This window comes from Mesoplodon mirus, assembly GCF_964341445.2.
Source record: "Mesoplodon mirus genome assembly, chromosome: 16".
NCBI classification, from domain to species: Eukaryota; Metazoa; Chordata; class Mammalia; order Artiodactyla; family Ziphiidae; genus Mesoplodon; species Mesoplodon mirus.
This window is the reverse complement of record NC_138992.1, coordinates 38,864,792-38,884,073: the sequence shown is the minus strand read 5'-3', so window position 1 is coordinate 38,884,073 and position 19,282 is coordinate 38,864,792.

The following is a 19,282-nucleotide window of genomic DNA, read 5'->3' as shown; positions in this document are numbered from 1 at the left end:
ATGGAGATATCTATCTTTTCTGAGCATCACATGGACTTGGTTCAGGGACTGAATTGGAGGAGACAAGCTGGCTTGGACTAGATAACAGCAGGCAACCTCCTTCAAGAGGATGTGGATAGCTAGATAGTGAAGTGGGACCACTGAAAAGGGGAAAGTCCCTTGGCTGTGACACACCTGTAAGTCTGAAATATACACGGGTGGAAACCCCAGGGTTGCTCACCATTTGGACATGGGATTAGAAGGTCATGTTCAAAAAGTAATTCCTAAGAACCCCCAAAGGAAACAAACTGTGGGTTAAAGCATCCTCCCAAGGAACTCAAAGCAATTTCCTCTCATTGAGAGATAAGATAAGTGAGGAACTTTCTTTCCTTTGGGTTTTTGTCTTTTTTCCTACTTCTAGATTTTCCAGATGCTTATAGTTACAGGATCTACTCTAAGTGAATTCTGACTGAGGTATAATGGGTGGATCCAGGTTTTGTGGGGCCTGAATACAGTTGGGAATCCCACTTCACTAAAAAAATATAATTGTTTTTATCATTTTATATAATATTAAATGTTAAATATTAAATAATATTGTTTTTATTGAAGAAATATTTTGTTTTTATTTGTAAAATAATACAACATGTATAGAATAGTGAACCTTTAGAATGAGAAAAGTAATTTTAACAAATCACAATTTTTAAAAGGTGGCAAATACCACAAAATCCAGAAAAATAACGTAATGACATTGTTATATCATTATTACATAAAATATTATTAAATTTCATTATAATATTAGTGTTAATTAACTTCTGATGTTAGCTTTGGGCAATGCGGAGGCAGGACAAGGTTTTAAGCAGAGGAACTTCCTAACCAAATGTGCATTTTAGACCTACCTGGAGTCACAAAGCAGATATTCTTCTTGAAACTAAGTCTTCTGCTCATGGTTCTTTTGTTGAGAATGTTTTGTGGCAAAACTTACTGAAATGATTATGTTGTCACTTGAAAATGAAGGAAACTGTCTCTTCTAGTTAGACATATTTAAAAATTCAAAACATGTCTTATTTTCCAGGGTCTTATTTGGGAAAACGTCTTTAAAAGCAGAACAGCATGCATGGTGTAAAGCACTGCCCCTCTGACCAAGAACTGGTGAAAGGGTCAAACCGGATTAAGAACCAAGGTGGTTCCAGACACAAGCGTGTGGGACGACTGGTCTTCAGACCCAGGAGAGACATCTGCTGGTGGGACTCGAGAGACAGGCCCGAGTTCTCTGAAGGGCTTCTGCAGAAGTGAAAAATGAGGGACGCCGTGTGTGTGTGTGTGTGTGTGTGTGTGTGTGTGTGTGTATGTTCTGGGTCTTCATGTGCCATGTGAACTGAATCCTGAAAGGAAAATTTGTCTAGCAGGGAATGCAATGGCCAGGCCATGCTGAGTCAACAGAGCCCTTGCACATTCAGCCCTCAGGTAGCAGCTGCCCCAAGGGGAGCCTTCCACCCCCAAGGAAAGCTTCTATCACCCTGATGTCCCTGAGCATGAGAAGCCTGGTATTCCAAGCGCACTAGAGGAAGAAGATTCCATCTATGTCATCCAGGAGCCAGACCTTCTTGGAAGATCTATGCTCTCTTTCCCTCCTAGACTTTCTTCCATCAGCTCAGAACATCTCTAAAGAAAGAGAATGAAATTGATTGCAGACTTCTGTTTCCTAAAGTTAATCATTCTTTTCCATCGGGTGGCTACATATCAGCTCTAAGCGCTATGCCCTTCAAGGCTCTTTTCAGTTCACTTGTGACCCACTGTTTACCCATGTTGCATACCCCCTTGCAATTGCTGGGCATTTTCACATGAAACTAATTATAAAAGGGAGTTCCAGTTCTTTCCTTGTTTCTGTTAGAAACAGAATAGCAAGGAGAAATATATACTTCCTTTTACTTGAATGTTGTTCATTTTTATACTTCACAACAATGGGATTCTTTATGACAGTTATTGCCCCCAAAATGAGCCCCCCAATACTCCCATTAACTGCATTCAAATTGGGACCTTGGGTTCTCACTGCATCATTTTATGCACAGAATAATACATTTTACAAACTTGGATATACAACTGAGGATTTTGATTTCAATTGTAAGCCCTATTATAAAACTAATCTTTTCTTTGAGAAAAGGATTCATATCATAGTCCATGTAGAGAAAAATGCTCAAGAAATCATGCTATAATAGAGGATAAAATTGATTTTTAAAGTATAGACATTTACATACTTTTTAATGAAACTTCTCTATGCCACCTTGAGGAGATGGTCTCATAAGAAATGGCATCATCACTTATTCACACCAACCATACATTTCACAAATTTTACAAACCTATCCCAGGTTTATATCTACTTCCAAGGCAGTATCATTCTGTGATGTCAACAGAACAAACTTAAGCTGAAGGGAAAATCCATTCTTCACAGAATCCACTGGGATCCTGGCCAAAACACTTTCAGGTTAACATAAGAATGGATTTGGCAGACTACCCTGGTGGCGCAGTGGTTAAGAATCCATGTGCCAATGTAGGGGACACGGGTTGGAGCCCTGGTCGGGGAAGATCCCGCATGCCACGGAGCAACTAAACCCATGCGCCACAAATACTAAGCCTGCGTTCTAGATGCCACGAGCCACAACTACTGAGCCTGCGTGCTACAACTACTGAAGCCCATGCGCCTAGAGCCTGTGCACCGCAACGAAGAGTAGCTCCTGCTCGCCACAACTAGAGAAAGCCCAGGTGCAGCAACAAAGTCCCAATGCAGCCAAAAATAAATTAAAAAAAAAAAAAAGAATGGATGTGGGGAAGTGAAGAGAGAAATGTGGTTTCATTTTAAGCTAATCAGTCTGCTTGGATGAATTCATGATGAGTTTAAGATTAAGGTAAATAATCTCTATGTTCTTATTTCTGGAGAACAAGAAGCTCCTTCCCCACCTTCCCTACATTGTCTTCTTCTTTCTTTCCCTCTTCTCTCCCTACAAAGCATGATACGCCACTGTTTTAATTGGCTTGTAAAATGTCTACTTCCTGCCCAGCTCTTTCACTGTTGCACAGAGGATGCTCATACTCGTGACCTAGAGTGGATTATGTAGAGCAACCCATTAATTTGCCCAAAACCCACCATCTCAGTCTGTTCAGGCTACTACAACAAAAATGCCACAGATTGAGTAGCTTAAACAACAAATCTTTATTTCTCACAGTTCTGGAAGGTGGAAAGTCCTAGATCAAGACACGGACAAATTCAATACCTGGTTCTTAGACACTGTCTTCTGGCTGTGTCCTCACATGACTGAAGGGGTGAGAGAGCTCTCTGGGGCCTCTTCTATCAAAGCAGAATCCCACTCATGAGGGCTCCACCCTCATGTCCTAATCAATTCCCAACACCATCACTTGGGGGTTAGGATTTCAACATATGAATTCTGGGGGGACACAGATATTCAGTCCAGGACACCGACCAAATTCTTAGCTGGCTGACAGGGGACCTCAATACTAAAGTTTCTAGAACTCTGGATATGAGCTCTTGAGAGCTTAAAATATGGCAATACCATTCTGTACATGCTGGCTGGCTCAACAGCCTATTGGAGGTTGCACAGCATTCTCTACTTGGGAAGAAGGCTGACAGTGCTGACCACCAGAGTTCTCTGTCTCCTTTGAAGCCAAGGCATTAAGCAGTCTGATATATCCCAAGATCACAATCACCTGCCTCAAAGCAAAAATAGCACTCAAAGTTCAGTAAGAGAAATTAGAAAAAAAGACAGTAGATCCTGCATAGATCACCCTGAGAAATATACTCTTTAATAAGAGGGCAAAAATATATTTTACTAAATTTTAAAACTATAAATGTGCCATTTTCATTGTAGAAATTTTGAAAAATACAGAGGAATACAAAGAAAAAGGTTTAAAATGAATCATAATCCCATATCTCAGATATAACCACTACTGAAGTTTTGATGAAGTGTATATCTCTCGAATTTTTTCTGAATATACAATAAATATATACCATTTTAAAGAATGGACTGTTACAGTACAGTGTGTCTTATAACCAACTTTTTTCACTCAATAATATATTGTGACTATTTCCACCACACTGTTATCAAGTAACATTTTACCATGTATATTTTAACAGCTGCAGAGTATTTAACATATGATTATAGAGTATTTATAAATCAATCCCCTCCTATTGGACTAAGAGGTTTTTTCCATTATGGAACTAACATGATGCTACAAGGAACATTCCTCTAGCACCTCCTTGTCTGCTTCTCTAAAGTCCCAGAAGTAGAATTTCTGAGTAGAAGAATAATAATATGTTTAAGGTTTTGCTACTCACTCATTTGTTCAACAAATATTTATTGAGGGAAAACAGAATCCCAGGCACCTCCAGGCTCTGGGGATACAGCTGTGAACTGGTCAGGCAAAGTCTAGGCCCACATGCAGCTTACATCCATGGGGGAAGCAGACAATTCACCAATGAAAAATTAAATTCATGATGTGGTTTCAGAGAGCAATGAGCACTTTGAAGAAAAATAAAGAAGGCAAGAGTACATTGACAGGCTGGTATTTTAGAGAGGGTGGTCAGGAGGTATCTCAGAGGATATAGCATTTGTGGAGTCCACCCCTGGGGGAACTTGCTCCAGGTGTAGACAACAAATAGGGAGACATGCAGGGTGAACTGAGCTTGGTGGGTTTGAGGACTTGTAAGGCTGAAGTGGCTGGAGTGGAATGGGTAAGAGGAGGAATATGGGGGAGGCAGGCAGAGCTCAGCTCATGAAGGCTTTACCCGTGTTAGGAAGCCTTTTGCACAACAGAGGGATGTGATCGTAGTTACCGGCTAATAACATCACTGGCTGCTGGGTGGAGACTGGATGATGGGAAGCAGGGGTACAGTTAGATGTGTGTTGTAATAGTCCAAACAAGAAATGAGGGTGGCTTGCACTGGGAGAGGGAGGTAACAAGTGGTTTCAGAATGTGTATTTCAAAGTAGAGATGGCAGGAGTTCCAGATGGAATAGGTGTGAAGCATGAGGGAAATAGAGGCAATTGAGGATACCCTCTAAAAAAGTCATGGGGCTTCCCTGGTGGTGCAGTGGTTGAGAGTCCGCCTGTCGATGCAGGGGACACGGGTTCGTGCCCCGGTCCGGGAAGATCCCACATGCCACGGAGTGACTGGGCTCGTGAGCCACGGCCGCTGAGCCTGTGTGTCAGGAGCCTGTGCTCCGCAACAGGAAAGGCCACAACAGTGAGAGGCCTGCGTACTGCAAAAAAAAAATATATATATATATAAAAGTCATGGCACTCAATAGTGTGCCATAAACTCTTTTTCCCCACAACCTTACCAGTGTTGTTTTTTCCCTCTTTGCCAAACTGATAAGCAAAAAAATGTTAAATTGTTTTACATTTCTTCATTACTACTGAGGTTGGTGTGTTTTGTGTTTATGTACCATGTGTGTTTCTGCAATTGTAAAAATAATATATTTAGCTAAAACTGCTTTTTTTTTTGATAAACAATAAGGATGGGTGTCTGTCTTCCCCAATAGAATGTGAGTTTCACAAAAGCAAAAGACAGAAGGACTTCATTTGTTTTAGTCACTATTCTGTTGATGGTACCTAGAATAGTGTCTACCATATAGTGATGATAAAAATTGCTAACCCTTGGATGCTTTAGTACGTGCCAGGCACTGTCCTAAGTGCTTTTTATACAATGACTCATTTATAACAACCCCTTTACAGATGAAGAAACTAAACTAAAGAGAGGTTAAGTAACATGTCCAAAGTCACACGTCTGGTACGTGGCAGAGCTGGGATTTGAATCCAAGCAGTCTGGCTCTAGAGTCCAGCTCTGGACTCACTCACTGTGTTCTAATGCTTTTCAATAGTAAGTGCCAATATAGATTTAAATATTAGTTAGTTAATCTTCCAATCTGTAAAAGGTGAATAGTAATACATGTTTAATTTAAGTGTTTGGAAGAGAAAAGTGAAAGCAATTCAATAAATAAAGCTAAGCTAAATTAAACAAACTGAATATAGAAATAGAGGACATATTTACTATTCAAAGAAAATCATTTAAAATCCACTTTGTGAGTAAATCAAGAAGAGGGTTAATATAGTATTGCAATCTAGGATTACGCTTCAAATTCTTAACAAGGAAATCCGTCCGTGGTTAATGACCTGGAGGTGTTAAGTGAGGCTCTAGAATGAACATTAGTCTCCCAGCTGTCTCCTGCCTTTGACAATGCTCAAATCTACTCCATACTCCCTGCTAATTAATCTTCCTGAAACATGCTCAACACTCGTCCCAGTCATCTTCTCCTTAGCAGCCCTTCATTGTAGAACAGAAATTTTCTTGTTGAAAGAAGTGTGGTATGCAGGGGAAATGACCCCTACATTGGCTTTTGGGAGTGCTGAGTGTGAATCTCAGCTCCTCTGGTGACTAGCAGAGTGACTGTGGGAGAATTATTTAATCTCTATCACCCTCCATATCTCAGCTATAAAATAGGAGTCATAGGCAGTGGTGAGGACTGAGTAAGGCAAGGTGCGCTTAATGGTTAATATTATGTGTCAACTTGACTGCACCATGAAGTGCTCAGATATTTGATCAAACATTGTTCTCGGTGTGTCTGTAAAGGTGTTTTTGGATGAGATTAACATCTGAATCCATAGACTGAGTAAAGCTGATTGACCTCCCTAAAGTGGGTGAGCCTCATCTAATCAGTTGAAGGTCTAAATAACACAAAAGGACTGATCTCCCCTAAGTAAGAAAAAATTAGTTGTGCCTGATAGCCTTTGACTGGTAGAGTGGCCTTTTTTCCTGCCTTCAGACTCAAACTGAAACAACTGCTCTGCCTTGGTCTCAGCCTGACAACCTTCAGACTGAAACTCTACTATTAACTCTCCTAGGCCTCCAGTTTGCTGACAAACTCTGCAGACCTGGGGATTTGCCAACCTCTGTATCACCTGAACCCACCCCTTCTAAGAAAAATAAACATTGGTTCTGTTTTTCTGGAAAACCCTAACTAACACAGTGTGCTATCTATCCCTGAGTGCATGCAGTAGCTGCTTAGCAGATGTGTTTTGTGGCCAGATGTCTCTGGATTTCATTCCTGCTCTGACATTTTTTAGCTGTGCAATTAGGGCAAGTTAAGGTCATTTGTCTATGCCTCAGTTTCCTTATTTTTAAAACTGAAGCAATACATAGTGTTTAAGTCTGTTAAGAAGATAAAATAAGGTACATAAAGTACCCATAAGCTCTCAGTAAATGGCACACACTATTATTATTCCTTTTCATAGGGGTCTGAAACAGGAGTGCCTCAAGGGGCCAGAGAAATAATATAAATGAGTGAAGGAGCCTGGGCAAGTTTTTTTCCTCAAATACAAAGCTGCATTTTACAGCAGCATTTCTTGGTTCATTCATATTCAAGAACAATTGTTGAAATATTGGCCTTTTTCAGTTCAATAAGCTTTTTATCCCATGTATTTTTCATGTACATAACAGTCATAAAACTTATCATGGTTTGCTTCATAATGGGATGCTCGATTACATTCTTTAAGACAGACACATTTTGGTTGCATATTGAATATATTGGTGGTGTATCTCTATCTCATGTTCACCACCTCATTTCCTCTTAGCTTCACCTATATTTGGGATCTGTGACCATGTGTTTCACCCCAGATTCTTCATCAGTGATCATCTCTGCATGGATCCCACTCATTTGCCACCACAGCAATGAATTTCACCAGAGCACAAATCCAACAGCACCTTTACTCATCCCCATGTCACCTGCCTCTCACCTCCAGCCTTAGGATGTCCTTGCTGCTGCAGAGGCAGGAGATGACACAGGACCCATCTGGTATCTATATATGCTCCATGAACACCCAAACCAAAGGATGGGGAAGCTAGTGCCCATGGAGACATGAATTTGACCAAAATGAGATACATTTCACACTCACTAGAACGACTATAATCAAAAAGACAGACAATAACAGGTGTTTCTGAGGTTATGGAGAAACTGGAAACCTCATACACCATCGGTGCCATGCAAAATGGCACTGCCAGTTTGGAAAACAGTCTGATGGTCCCTCTAACACTTAGAGGAACATAGAGTTACCATATGATCCAGCAATGCCACTCCTAGGTAAACAGTCAAGAGAAATGCAAACATATGCAAACACAAATACTTGTACATAAATGTTCATAGCATCATTATTCATAACAGCCAAATGTGGAAACATCCCAAATGTCCACCAACTGAAGAATGAATAAATAAAATGTGGTATATTCATACAATGGAATATTACTCAGAAACGAAGTACTGATACATTCTACAACATGAATGAACCTTGGAAACATTATACTAAGTAAAAGAAGTCAGTTACAAAGGACCACATATTATGATATTCCATTTATACAAAGTGTACAGAACACGCAAATCTATAAAAACAGAAAATTAGTGATCACCTAGGGCTAGGGGTATTGAGAAGATTAGGGGGTAATGGCTAAAGGATGCAGGTTTTTCTTGGGGGGGCAATGAAAATGTTCTAAAATTGATCAAGGTAATAGATTCAGGTTAATACACTATGTTAATATACTAAAAGCCATTGAATTGTATACTTTGTTGGTGAATTATATCTTAGCAAAGCTGTAAAAAAAAAAAAAAGAATGCATCAACTATGCTAACATTACATAAGTTACCTGGTAACTCTCTATGTGACAGTGTTCCTAGCAGGGCTCAGAGAATACTCAGTTCACTAAAGCAATAAGGAATATATTGGTAAGGAGGGCATTGGCATAATTGAGAGACTAGTGGCAGGATGTTCTCTGTAAGCCAGTATTAACTGTAGGCGATCGATGGTACTGAGTATCAGTGAGAATGATGGGATTCTAGAATAGCAGAGATCAGGTAGGAGCACTGACATGTTGGAGGTAAGGTGGGTGTAGTTATCATAATGATGCAACCTACAGGTATCTGGCAATAGAAAATAGATCATCGTGTTTCTGGAAGCAAGATCAATGGAGAACTACTAAGGTATGGCTCAGGGATGATAGGTAGAAGGCTAACAGCAGCCACCATAGTGAAAAACAGTTTTTACATCTCAGTCAGCCCACAGGCCCAGAGCCTATTGATTAAAGAGGGGTGGCAGGCTGGGTTCCCTTGAAAAGGGGCAATTCAGTGCCACCACAAATATCTGGTCAATAGTCCTCCAATCCTTCCGCATGAGTTGTCTGTGGCCATTTGCCAGGTTATCTGCACTGGGGAAAAGGGAACGCTCAGACTTTTCATGAGGACTTTTAGATGTCCTGAGATGATACTAAAACCAGAAAACCTAAACTGCCATCATGGTCCTCCAGGAGAGTGGGAGCTCATACCAGAAACAGAATTTTGGCTCTGGTCCTTGATTGCATATTTAAGATAGATATAATCATCAGCTGATAAAATCCTCACATTTGTTCACTGGTTTTGTAGGCCAATAAACAGTTCTGGGTTCCTTTGCCTCTGCTTTCCTGGATTTGTACTTATTAATAAAATAGGCTATTGCCTCAGGCTCTGATTTCTGTGGAACCCAAGTTAAGACAGGTATACTCTTCATGCCAAGAAAGAAATCTGCTATTTCCTATTTTTTCTTGAAACATGCTATTCTCTAAATCTTTTACTTTATCATTTTTGATCATTTTGAGTATAAGAAATATTACATTCCTTCTTTGTGTGTGTGTGTGTGTGTGATGAGAAATATTTTTCTTTCCTTTTTTTTATTAGCTTCTGCTTTATAACAAAGTGAATCAGTTATACATATACATCTGTTCCCATACATTCCTTCTTAATTCCACTATAAGAAAAAGACAACCCCAAAACAATGATCGATGACAGTGGGCCCTTGGGAAACAACAGGAAATGGTACATTTGGGCAAACTTGAAAGCAAGTGCCCATTGGTAGGAAACAGCCAGGACTCCCCTCCCACTGGCTGTGCTCAGCGGAGGGCATGGATCAGAATGCTAGAGCTTTTCCCTTTTCTAAAGAGGCCAGAATTCCAGTTTCTAAAGTGGAAACTCTTAAGTGAAACATTTTGACCAGTAGTTTTTTTTTTTTAAAGACACTACAGGTCAAATATATCATATCTCCTGGGTGAATTTGGCCCAATGGTCCACCAATATGAAACTTTGGACTATCTAATAAAGCCCTACTTCTTTAGCCTGGGGAGGGGGAGTTTGGGGTACTTATTGGTTCATTGTCAAGTGCCTGGTATAGTGCCCAGCTCCCAGCTGTTGTTCAAAAGATAGTTGTTGAATGACAAAATATTTTTTAACACATCTATAAGAACAGAGCTATAATACCTTAAAAAAAATAAAGCCCACATTTTTTGGCCACAATAATATAGTTGTAGAGTTCTGAAATGGATAAAATTCAGCCTAAGTTTTCAGTTAACCTAATGTCTCCATACGTTAGGAACTAGTGGTTCTCAAGCTGAAGCTTTCATCAGAATCGCCTGGAGGGTTTGTTAAACTAAAACTGGTTAGATTCCACCCTCATGGAGTTTCAGATTCCGCAGGTCTGGAGTGGGGCCTGGGAATTTGCATATCTAACAATTTCTGAGGGAAGGCTGATAGTGCAGGTCTAGGGCCCACATTTTGAAAAGCGTTGCTGGAAAATCCTCTTATAAAATCTCTTTATATTATAATAGAGCCTTGGCCCTTCCAAAGGGTCCTTGCTGACTTTTGTTACCTCAGAAGACTTCACCCTTCTCCAGAGCTTCACCAAGTGGCAAGAAAGTTTGGTCTTCCAGTGACAGCAGAAGGCCCAAGTGAATCCAAGTCAAGCAATGCCATGTTCTGAAACTTCCCTTTCTGGAGGCCTCTTAAAAGCAGCCTATTTCACTCTGCAGCTCTAAGGGTTGAAGCTTTTAGTTGATGTGCCTAGCCTGTCTACCTTCCAGGAGCTTATCTGTAATAGTGGTCAAAGCTCCCGGAGTGGAGCACAGCCCTCTTGCCGAAGTGGGACTGGGCCTGTGGTGACTGCTGCAGAAGCCCCCGCCCTGCGCATCTCAGTTGTGGTCCTGTGCCCACAACAGATAGGAAGCACACACCTGTTTCCATCCAGAATGTCTACTATACTCACTAATAATTAGAGGCTAATTAGAGGCTATTCATCCAACTGCAGAGAAATTACAGAGGCAGCAACTGCCCAACCACATGCTGATGATGACTCTCCAACCAGACTACCCCTAGAGGAAGACACTGGCTGTCTCTGTTGCCAAGTTTCCCTTGGTTCTACCCATTGTTTAATTTGACATTCTAGTTTTTGGTCAATTCTGCAAATTAACCAAAGGTCTTTCAATAAATACACTTCTGCTAAATTTAGCAACCAAGAACCTGAACAATAAATTCATCCCTGCTACAGTTCTCAAAACCAAGAACCTGGAGCCCTGCAGAAATTGGTGTCTGGGAGTAATGTGCAAAGACCCTCAAGGACATGGAAGAAATTCAGGTTTGGACATCTAACCTCACTGGGATGAAGCCTGTGAAAATTCCTTTAGTATTCAGGGATAGTAATCTAGCATAAGAGCTAATTAAATGATCTCCTATGGTCATCAGAAATGAAGAACTCTTTGAATGTAAGGCATGGAGGAGACTGTTCAAAAATGTTTCCAGGACTCCCTCTCTCCATCTTTCAGTCCTCAGCTTCAAGATTATGATCTATTCATATATATTTACAGAGAGCCATAATCAGCTCGAGTTTTACAAGGGTTTGAAACTCCAAATGACTGAAAAAAGGAGTCTCCCTCTCTCTCTCTCTTTCTCTCTCTCTCTCTGCCCTCCCCCCATACTAGCATTTATATAAATCCCTGTCAAAAAAGACTCTAGTCATGCTTGGGACATATGGTCATCTACAGATCATCACAGTGTCCATAGATACATGCTATTCTGATTGGTCATACTGTATCTCGTGCCCATACCCATGGCAGAGAAGACAGGGTCTTTTGATTGGCAGCCCGACTAATTCATATGGGGTGGGGTTAAAATTGCTCCCGAAATGAAGGGATGTGGGACAGACAAAAATGTTACAGTTGACCATCACAGAGAGAAAGGGCAGAGATGAAGAAGAGATAGGAGCTGGTCTACTGAGCAGAGTTCCCTTTGAGAAGGTTGAAGGAGGGCACTAAATAGTAAAGGGGGAGGAGATAACTTTCGATCAGAGGAGGGATGCATGCTGTTTTGTAATCTATATATGTACTTAGCCCCCTCAAACTCTTAACTAATTAAACTTAATAATATCTATAACATAACTAAGAGTACAAGGGCCTTGTGTCCTTCAAAATAAACCATTTTAAGCATCTAGCATCTTGGCAACTTGCACACTTGTTGATCAGCAGCTAATGTGAAAATTATGAATATTATAACAAAATTTATCATCACTGAACATGAACCCATGTGATGCTCCTGTGGCACACTCATTTATTTATCTTGAGTAATCCTATGTGCCAGGCTACAATCAAATAGGATTTATAGATTAGAGGCCACATGCACAGTGGTTAAGGATGCAGATTTGGAAACAAGCAGACCTGAGTTTCTGCTCAGGTCTGCTTGTGTTTCCACACAGGTGGCAATTGGCACCACTTGCCGCCTATGTGACCCTACGAAAGTTACTTAGTGTTTAATTTATATAAAAGGTCCACAGAGAGCCTAGAAGAGGGTAAGTTCTCAATAATAAGTGTTATCTGTTGTTAGTACCGCGGTCCTACAACTTTGGAGCCAGTTCATTTAATACATACCTCAGCTTCCCATCATTCTGATTCTTGTCTAATTCCAGTTGGAATTAGTGAGGTTTCACTGTCTATTATACAGTATAATGTATAAATATTGAAAACAGCTTCATGTAAGTAACCAATCACTATGCCTTTTTTTTTAAGCAAAAAATCCTCTAGATTTCCCTGCCTCAGAAAATCCTTCCCAGCCAGTCCCTTTAAGAACCGTGGTTGAGAATCCCTCACAACCCTCAGGATTCCTCACTATACTGAAAGAATTCAACCATATGTCTGTTGTCCGGTCGAAAACTTGGTAGTTCCCACTTCTGAGAGCATGTTTTCTAAACATCTCTGGTAAATGGAGATTTTGACTTTATGCCCGGGACACCCTGAGAGCTGCTCCTACAGAAAAAATGAATAGGGTAATAAATCCCAAGTCCTTTTTTTACCCCTCCGAACAAGAGTTGTTTTAGTTAAAACGGCCTCCGCTTTCCTCTGGACGCTCCCTCGCCCTCGTCAGCCCATTGTGTTTAATACAGGACTTTTGACTCAGCCATCATTACTCACACTTTACTGATTTTACTTTAAACACTGTTGGCTAAAACAACAATTTATCACGACTGTTTTGCCTAGCAGTGGGGGGATCATTTATTTCCCCGTTGAAGGGTTCGATATTTATTAGCGCGGCGGCGGGCTGCTCAGCAGAGATGCACGCTCCAGGGGATGCGCTGCGGGTCCAGCCCCAGGCTCGCTCCATCCTCTGCTCCAGCCCACCCGCTCCTCCCGGACAGGACCCGCCGGCGCCCCAGGGCACAGAGGACCGTAACTCTTGGGCAGAGGAAGTAGGATGCTCCCCTCCACCCAGGAAGCTGGACCCGCAGCTGTGCAGGAGGGGCGAGGAAAGCGCTCAAAACCTCAGAGCGCCCCAGAGCCTGGAGACTGAGGACTGAGCCCAGAAACGCAGGCATCCGCGGAGGAGGACTCGCTGGAGGGTGGCCACCGGGCCCCCCTAGCCGGAGATGGCAAAGAGATCGTCAGGTAAGGCGGGGCCTGCCTGAGAAGTGGAGAGCCCCAGGCCTCTAAGGCCGGTGGGAAACAAACCCTACGCCACGCAGGCAGGCAGGATCTCGGCAGTGCAATCACAGGGCTTGGCAAGGGCAGGATTCTAGTAATAGTTTATTGTAGCAGCAAATGAGTAACTGAAATAAAAGGGAGGGCTTCCCTGGTGGTGCAGTGGTTGAGAGTCCGCCTACCGAGGCAGGGGACACGGGTTCGTGCCCCAGTCTGGGAAGATCCCACATGCCGCGGAGCGGCTAGGCCCGTGAGCCATGGCCGCTGAGCCTGCACGTCCGGAGCCTGTGCTCCGCAGCAGGAGAGGCCACAACAGTGAGAGGCCCGCGTACCGCAAAAGAAAAAAAAAAAAAAAAAAAAAGGAAGCAACTTGGGTTTACTGTGTGCCTACTGTGCACCTTGCACTGTGCTAGGCTTACATGCATCATTTCATCTTGGCAGTAATCCCAAGGATGGTGATAATAATGACGACGATGCCTAAGGATGAGTGTTTGTGTCCAATGGGCTCTGGAAGTTTATATAAATTGCCTACTTTTCCACAGCTAGTATGTGGGAGAGCCAGGGCACACACCCAGATCTGTCTGACCAAAAGACCATGCCCTGCTGATGCCCCATACCACTTCCCTGCTGAATGGAAGGCTCTGGAAAGCTTGCCCCGAGGGCCTCAGTGCGGGGCCTGGAGTTCCCACCACCAGAGGCACCCCTTGACTTAGGGCATTATCTCTAACGGAAGTATGTTATCTGCGAGACATGGCTATAAAATCCATTAGCACTTAGGCCACATTAGTCAGAACTTACTGGACACTTTTTCTTCTCCAGAATATCGGGAATGAGACGTGGCACAGGTAAACCCTGATGTTTCAAGTTGAGCGCACTCCTGGGGGTGAGAGTGTGGTGACTGTCTTATTGAATGCTGTTGGGAATGCAGGGGGAACCTACCCGATACAGGAGTGGGAGCACGTGAACACACACCTGGAGGAGGAAAAAATGGAAGAAAAATGTCAGTGGACTAAAAAACGACATCAGACCATAACGTTTCATGCCCCTATCACAGCGGAAGCGCTGAGCTTCGAATGCTGGGAGATTCATAGTCTTAGAAGTTTCCCAACATTCATGCTGTGCTAGGTACTGTATTGGAACAAAGTTTACAAAACTAGATTAGATATAAGCCCCCATCCCAAGAGCTTGTTATCTATTTCCCCTGAGACTGAGGAAATTCCTAGGATGTCAGAAAAAAAAAATCATAAAAGAGACTTGGGGGAAGAAAAGTGGGGAGCACTTTAGGAAAGGAGGCAGGGGACATGAAGATAAAGTCCCGTTCCTCCTGGTCCTCTGTGGAGACCCCCATGAGAGTAGCACCTGCCCAGGTAAAGGTAAAGCCTACCCACCCAGAGCAGCCTTGTCGCTAAGAGGGAGGCTTTCAGACTCAGTCTGTCCTCAGGCCCACTGGCTTCCTCATCCCCTAAGAGCCCCTCTGGAGGGGATGAAGGGTGGGTGGGGGAGAGGGAATTTCACTCCCCTTCACAGCCTGTGTGGGACCTGACACCGGCACTAATACCTGGATGCAACCACCCCTCTCGGTTTTTCAACCCCACTTTCTCTGTTGGTATTCCTGCTGCGTAGCCCTTCCTGTCTGCCCCTCACCCAGCCAAAGCACACTGCAGCCTGGATTACATAACATCATCATCAAGAAATGAGGTAGGGGGCTTCCCTGGTGGCACAGTGGTTGGGGGTCCGCCTGCCGATGCAGGGAACATAGGTTCGTGCCCCAGTCCGGGAAGATCCCACATGCCGCGGAGCGGCTGGGCCTGTGAGCCATGACCGCTGAGCCTGCGCATCCGGAGCCTGTGCTCCGCAACGGGAGAGGCCACAGCAGTGAGAGGCCCGCGTACCGCAAAAAAAAAAAAAAAAAAAAAAAAAAAAAGAAAAGAAAAGAAAGAAAGAAATGAGGTAGAGAAACATGCCTCCGCTTGAGATAAAACTCCTGAGAAAACAAATTCCCTGAGGGAGAAACTCAGCTGTGAGAACTTCAGATGAGGCTTATTTAGGACTCCCAGGGGAGCAGAGACATTAGTCTGAAGGCCAAGCAACGGATAGTGTCCAAGTGCCGCCATGATTGCATCACTGTGGAGAGATGTTGCGGCCTGGCTTCACCCAGCTTGACCAGCAGTTCATCAGGGCCCTGGCTCCCAGGCCACCCCCTCAAGTAAATCACAAAAGGGCCCAGCTCATTGTTTTGTTGAGTCCACCATGAAACAAAATTCTTTACAGAGACTTGATTAACCTTCTTAAAACTCATATAAGTCAAAGTATTTCAGCCTGTTTGAATGTCTCCATATTCTTATAGGTATTCGTGGTTGAGGGCATTTTTGCTGTCAGTTTTCAATTAGTAGAGAGACGTGGCAAAAAGAAAAGGAAGGCCAGTTAGAATTCAAAAGCATTGCTTCTTCAAACCCTGTGAAAGACTGTGACACATGAGTGCCTGGACCCAAGGAAAGGGGTGAGGTAAAGAGATCTCCATCCTTTTCATGTTCCAAGATCATGTCAACTGCTGGCCTGTGGGATGCATGTCATATAATTATGTGACATAATACGAGCCATTTTATTCTTGTCACAAACTGAAAATCTTGCTGATGCATGGCAGTATTTATTAGGACCATTTCTATTTCATGGCTTGTGTGTGGTCATGGACTGTATGTTATCCATAAATGATGGAAACTTGACCCCAGTGTGACCTGGGTTTATTGAACAGTTCAGTAGGGTCCAACAGAGCCATGGCGTTTTTGCCAGAGCTCTCTCCCCAAACCCCCTCCTCCCTTAACTGTAAAACCCATGTGCATTTTAGCAAAAATCTCATCCATCTGTTTCTGATTCATTTACACTTAACTCATCAAATCTCCTCTCAGGGCTGTCATGTCCCAGGTTCTGCACTGGTGTGCCATGTCGAACACTTCTTCCCGGACTATCAAGAAGTCTGGTTTAGCCAAGTGATGACATGCTCCACTCCCCGAGCTTGAAGGAATGCAGTGAGCAGGGCACCGGTGAGAAGAAAGACGTTCCAAATTCCAAACCCTCAGGAGCTTCCGTCCACTGTGGGCTTGGCGAAATGTCTCCTCTCATTCACAGTGCTGGCTTGATTGAGCTGTTATTGTTATGATGTGCAAATGAAAACGTGTGTGTTTGTGAGTGTGTGTGTGTGTGTGTGTGTGTGTGGACATTGGCTGTGATTAAACATGTCCTGTGGCATTCATTCAGACTATGGGTGGGCTTCTTTTCTCTGTAATCAGACCAACTGGCTGACTTCGAGAGTGAGGAACTGGACTAAATTCCTCTTATGACTTCCACTGCGCTACATTTTATCCACCTGTCAACCAGGAGCAGAGAAATGAGAAGCAAGGGCTCTCAGAAACAGGAGGAAGAACTCCAGTTCCGGGAGTTCTCCAAGCATTCTCCTGTCCAGGCAGATTTATTCCCAGATGAGGCAAGGACACACAGATGACCACAGGGTGGATTCACTCTCAGCACAGTAACGGGAGTCATCACCAGCACTGCAGCTGTGCTGGATACAGCATCATGCCAGTCCACCCAGAACCTCCCCAGATGGAAGCCATGAAAAAGACAGGGCCACCTACGGCTGCCCCACAGCCTGGGTAAGAATTGCCATGTCAAATGGTAAATGCTCTCCCCTACCTGTTCCTCAGGAGACAGAGAGGCCATTGACATCTAAACTCTATCAAACACAAAATTTGCTTTAAAAACAAAACCTATTGAAATCTTAGTTATTCGGCATTCTGCAACTTACAGTATGCGGGGCAATGGCTTCAATTGCTTCTATCAATACTGTTTTCTGTTTAGGAAATTTTCTTTTCCTATAAACATAGATTATTTTATTTCTTCATAGTTTTTTAGTAAGTCATGTACCATGTAGAAAACTGAACACAAAGTTACATGTGTGGAGTGATGTGGGATATTTGGACTTACATGTTAAGAGTCCCTAAGGAAAAGACTGCTAGAAATCAAGTGCAACACTATCTGCTAACTTAATAAACAGATGCTGGGGTTAAATAAGGAAAACAACTTGCTTCTGGAAACAGTTCTCAACTGTGATGTAGTATAATGCTCGTGTACCACAATCAGTTGTGAGATGCATTGCAAGTGATGTGTTGCTAAAAATAGTTGAAGTACTGACGTCTGTGAATGATTCATTTTTAAATAAAACTTAGAAGTAGCCTTGAGGTTATCCCTAAGGTCATGTCACTTTAAATCACCACATTCCCAGATAAATTTTATTGAGTTGGAGAGAAAGTGTTCGTGTTACCTCGAGGACCCCTGGAATCGAGAGACACAAGGGATACACTCCTGGGAATGTGTCCTGCGTGTAAACATCATCCATCACGCATGCTGTGGCAGCAAACAGTTGGATATCACTCTGTTCACAGTCTCAGTACACGTCATGGTCAGAATTGTATGGCTCTTTGTTACTTGTTAACGTATAGGTATTCCATTCCACTGTTCTTTTTTAGCCCTGAACATTACGTAAAGCACACTTACACACAGAAAGGGATATACAAGAGTTTTAGTGGCCAAAGCAGTGTTCCTACACAGCATGATCTTACAGTAAAGCAGACTTAATGAACAGCGCTGCCATTAATTTCATTTTCCGCTCTCTATTTCTCTCTCCCTCCCTGACTCTGTGTGTGTGTGTGCACGTGGCTGATTGGTTGCTTAGTGTAGAAAAAGTTTCTGGTTCTGTGAACCAAAGGCACAACTGTGTCTAAGATCCGCCCTAGATGGAGTGCTAATGATGTCAGTGTCATGGCTCTATGTTCAGTCTGGGTACTGAGATTATTCCACTTTATAATATGCCGCAGCCATAGCCTGTGGGCCCTTAAGCCCCACCCCTATCCCACCCTTTAGCCTGTATCTTCCAAATACATCCTATGTTCACAATCTAGACCAAAAGATCAAACCTGACAATTGGTATGTATCACTGGGAACTCACTGCTACTCACACTCTTCCTTATAATCAAAAACACCTACTACCAACAAGATAAAGGAAAGCTCTCTGCAGTGGCATGTTAATAATTCCAAGGCTCTAGAGAGCTATGTAAATCCACATTGTAGACCCAGGTTATATTATGCACCCAGACGAGGAAAGGGATCATACAAGTTTTCCAGGCCAATAAGCAGGCCATTTCATCTGTTTCTTCCTCCCGTACGCACTCATCACCTCTGTTCTTTACTGCTGTCTGACTTTGATACAGAGACTGTACTTTTAGATTTGGGCAAATGCTTGGGCAATATCTACTAGACAGTAGGAACTCTGAAATCTACCATTCCTCTTTTCACCTACAACCATTAGTAAAGAAAAATACAGGGTGAGGTTGACTTAGAGTCCCAAATGTATCAATCAGCTATTTAAGGTGAATTTTCCTTTGTCTTTCATGCCCCCCATTCTTCCTTCTCATACTCATCTATC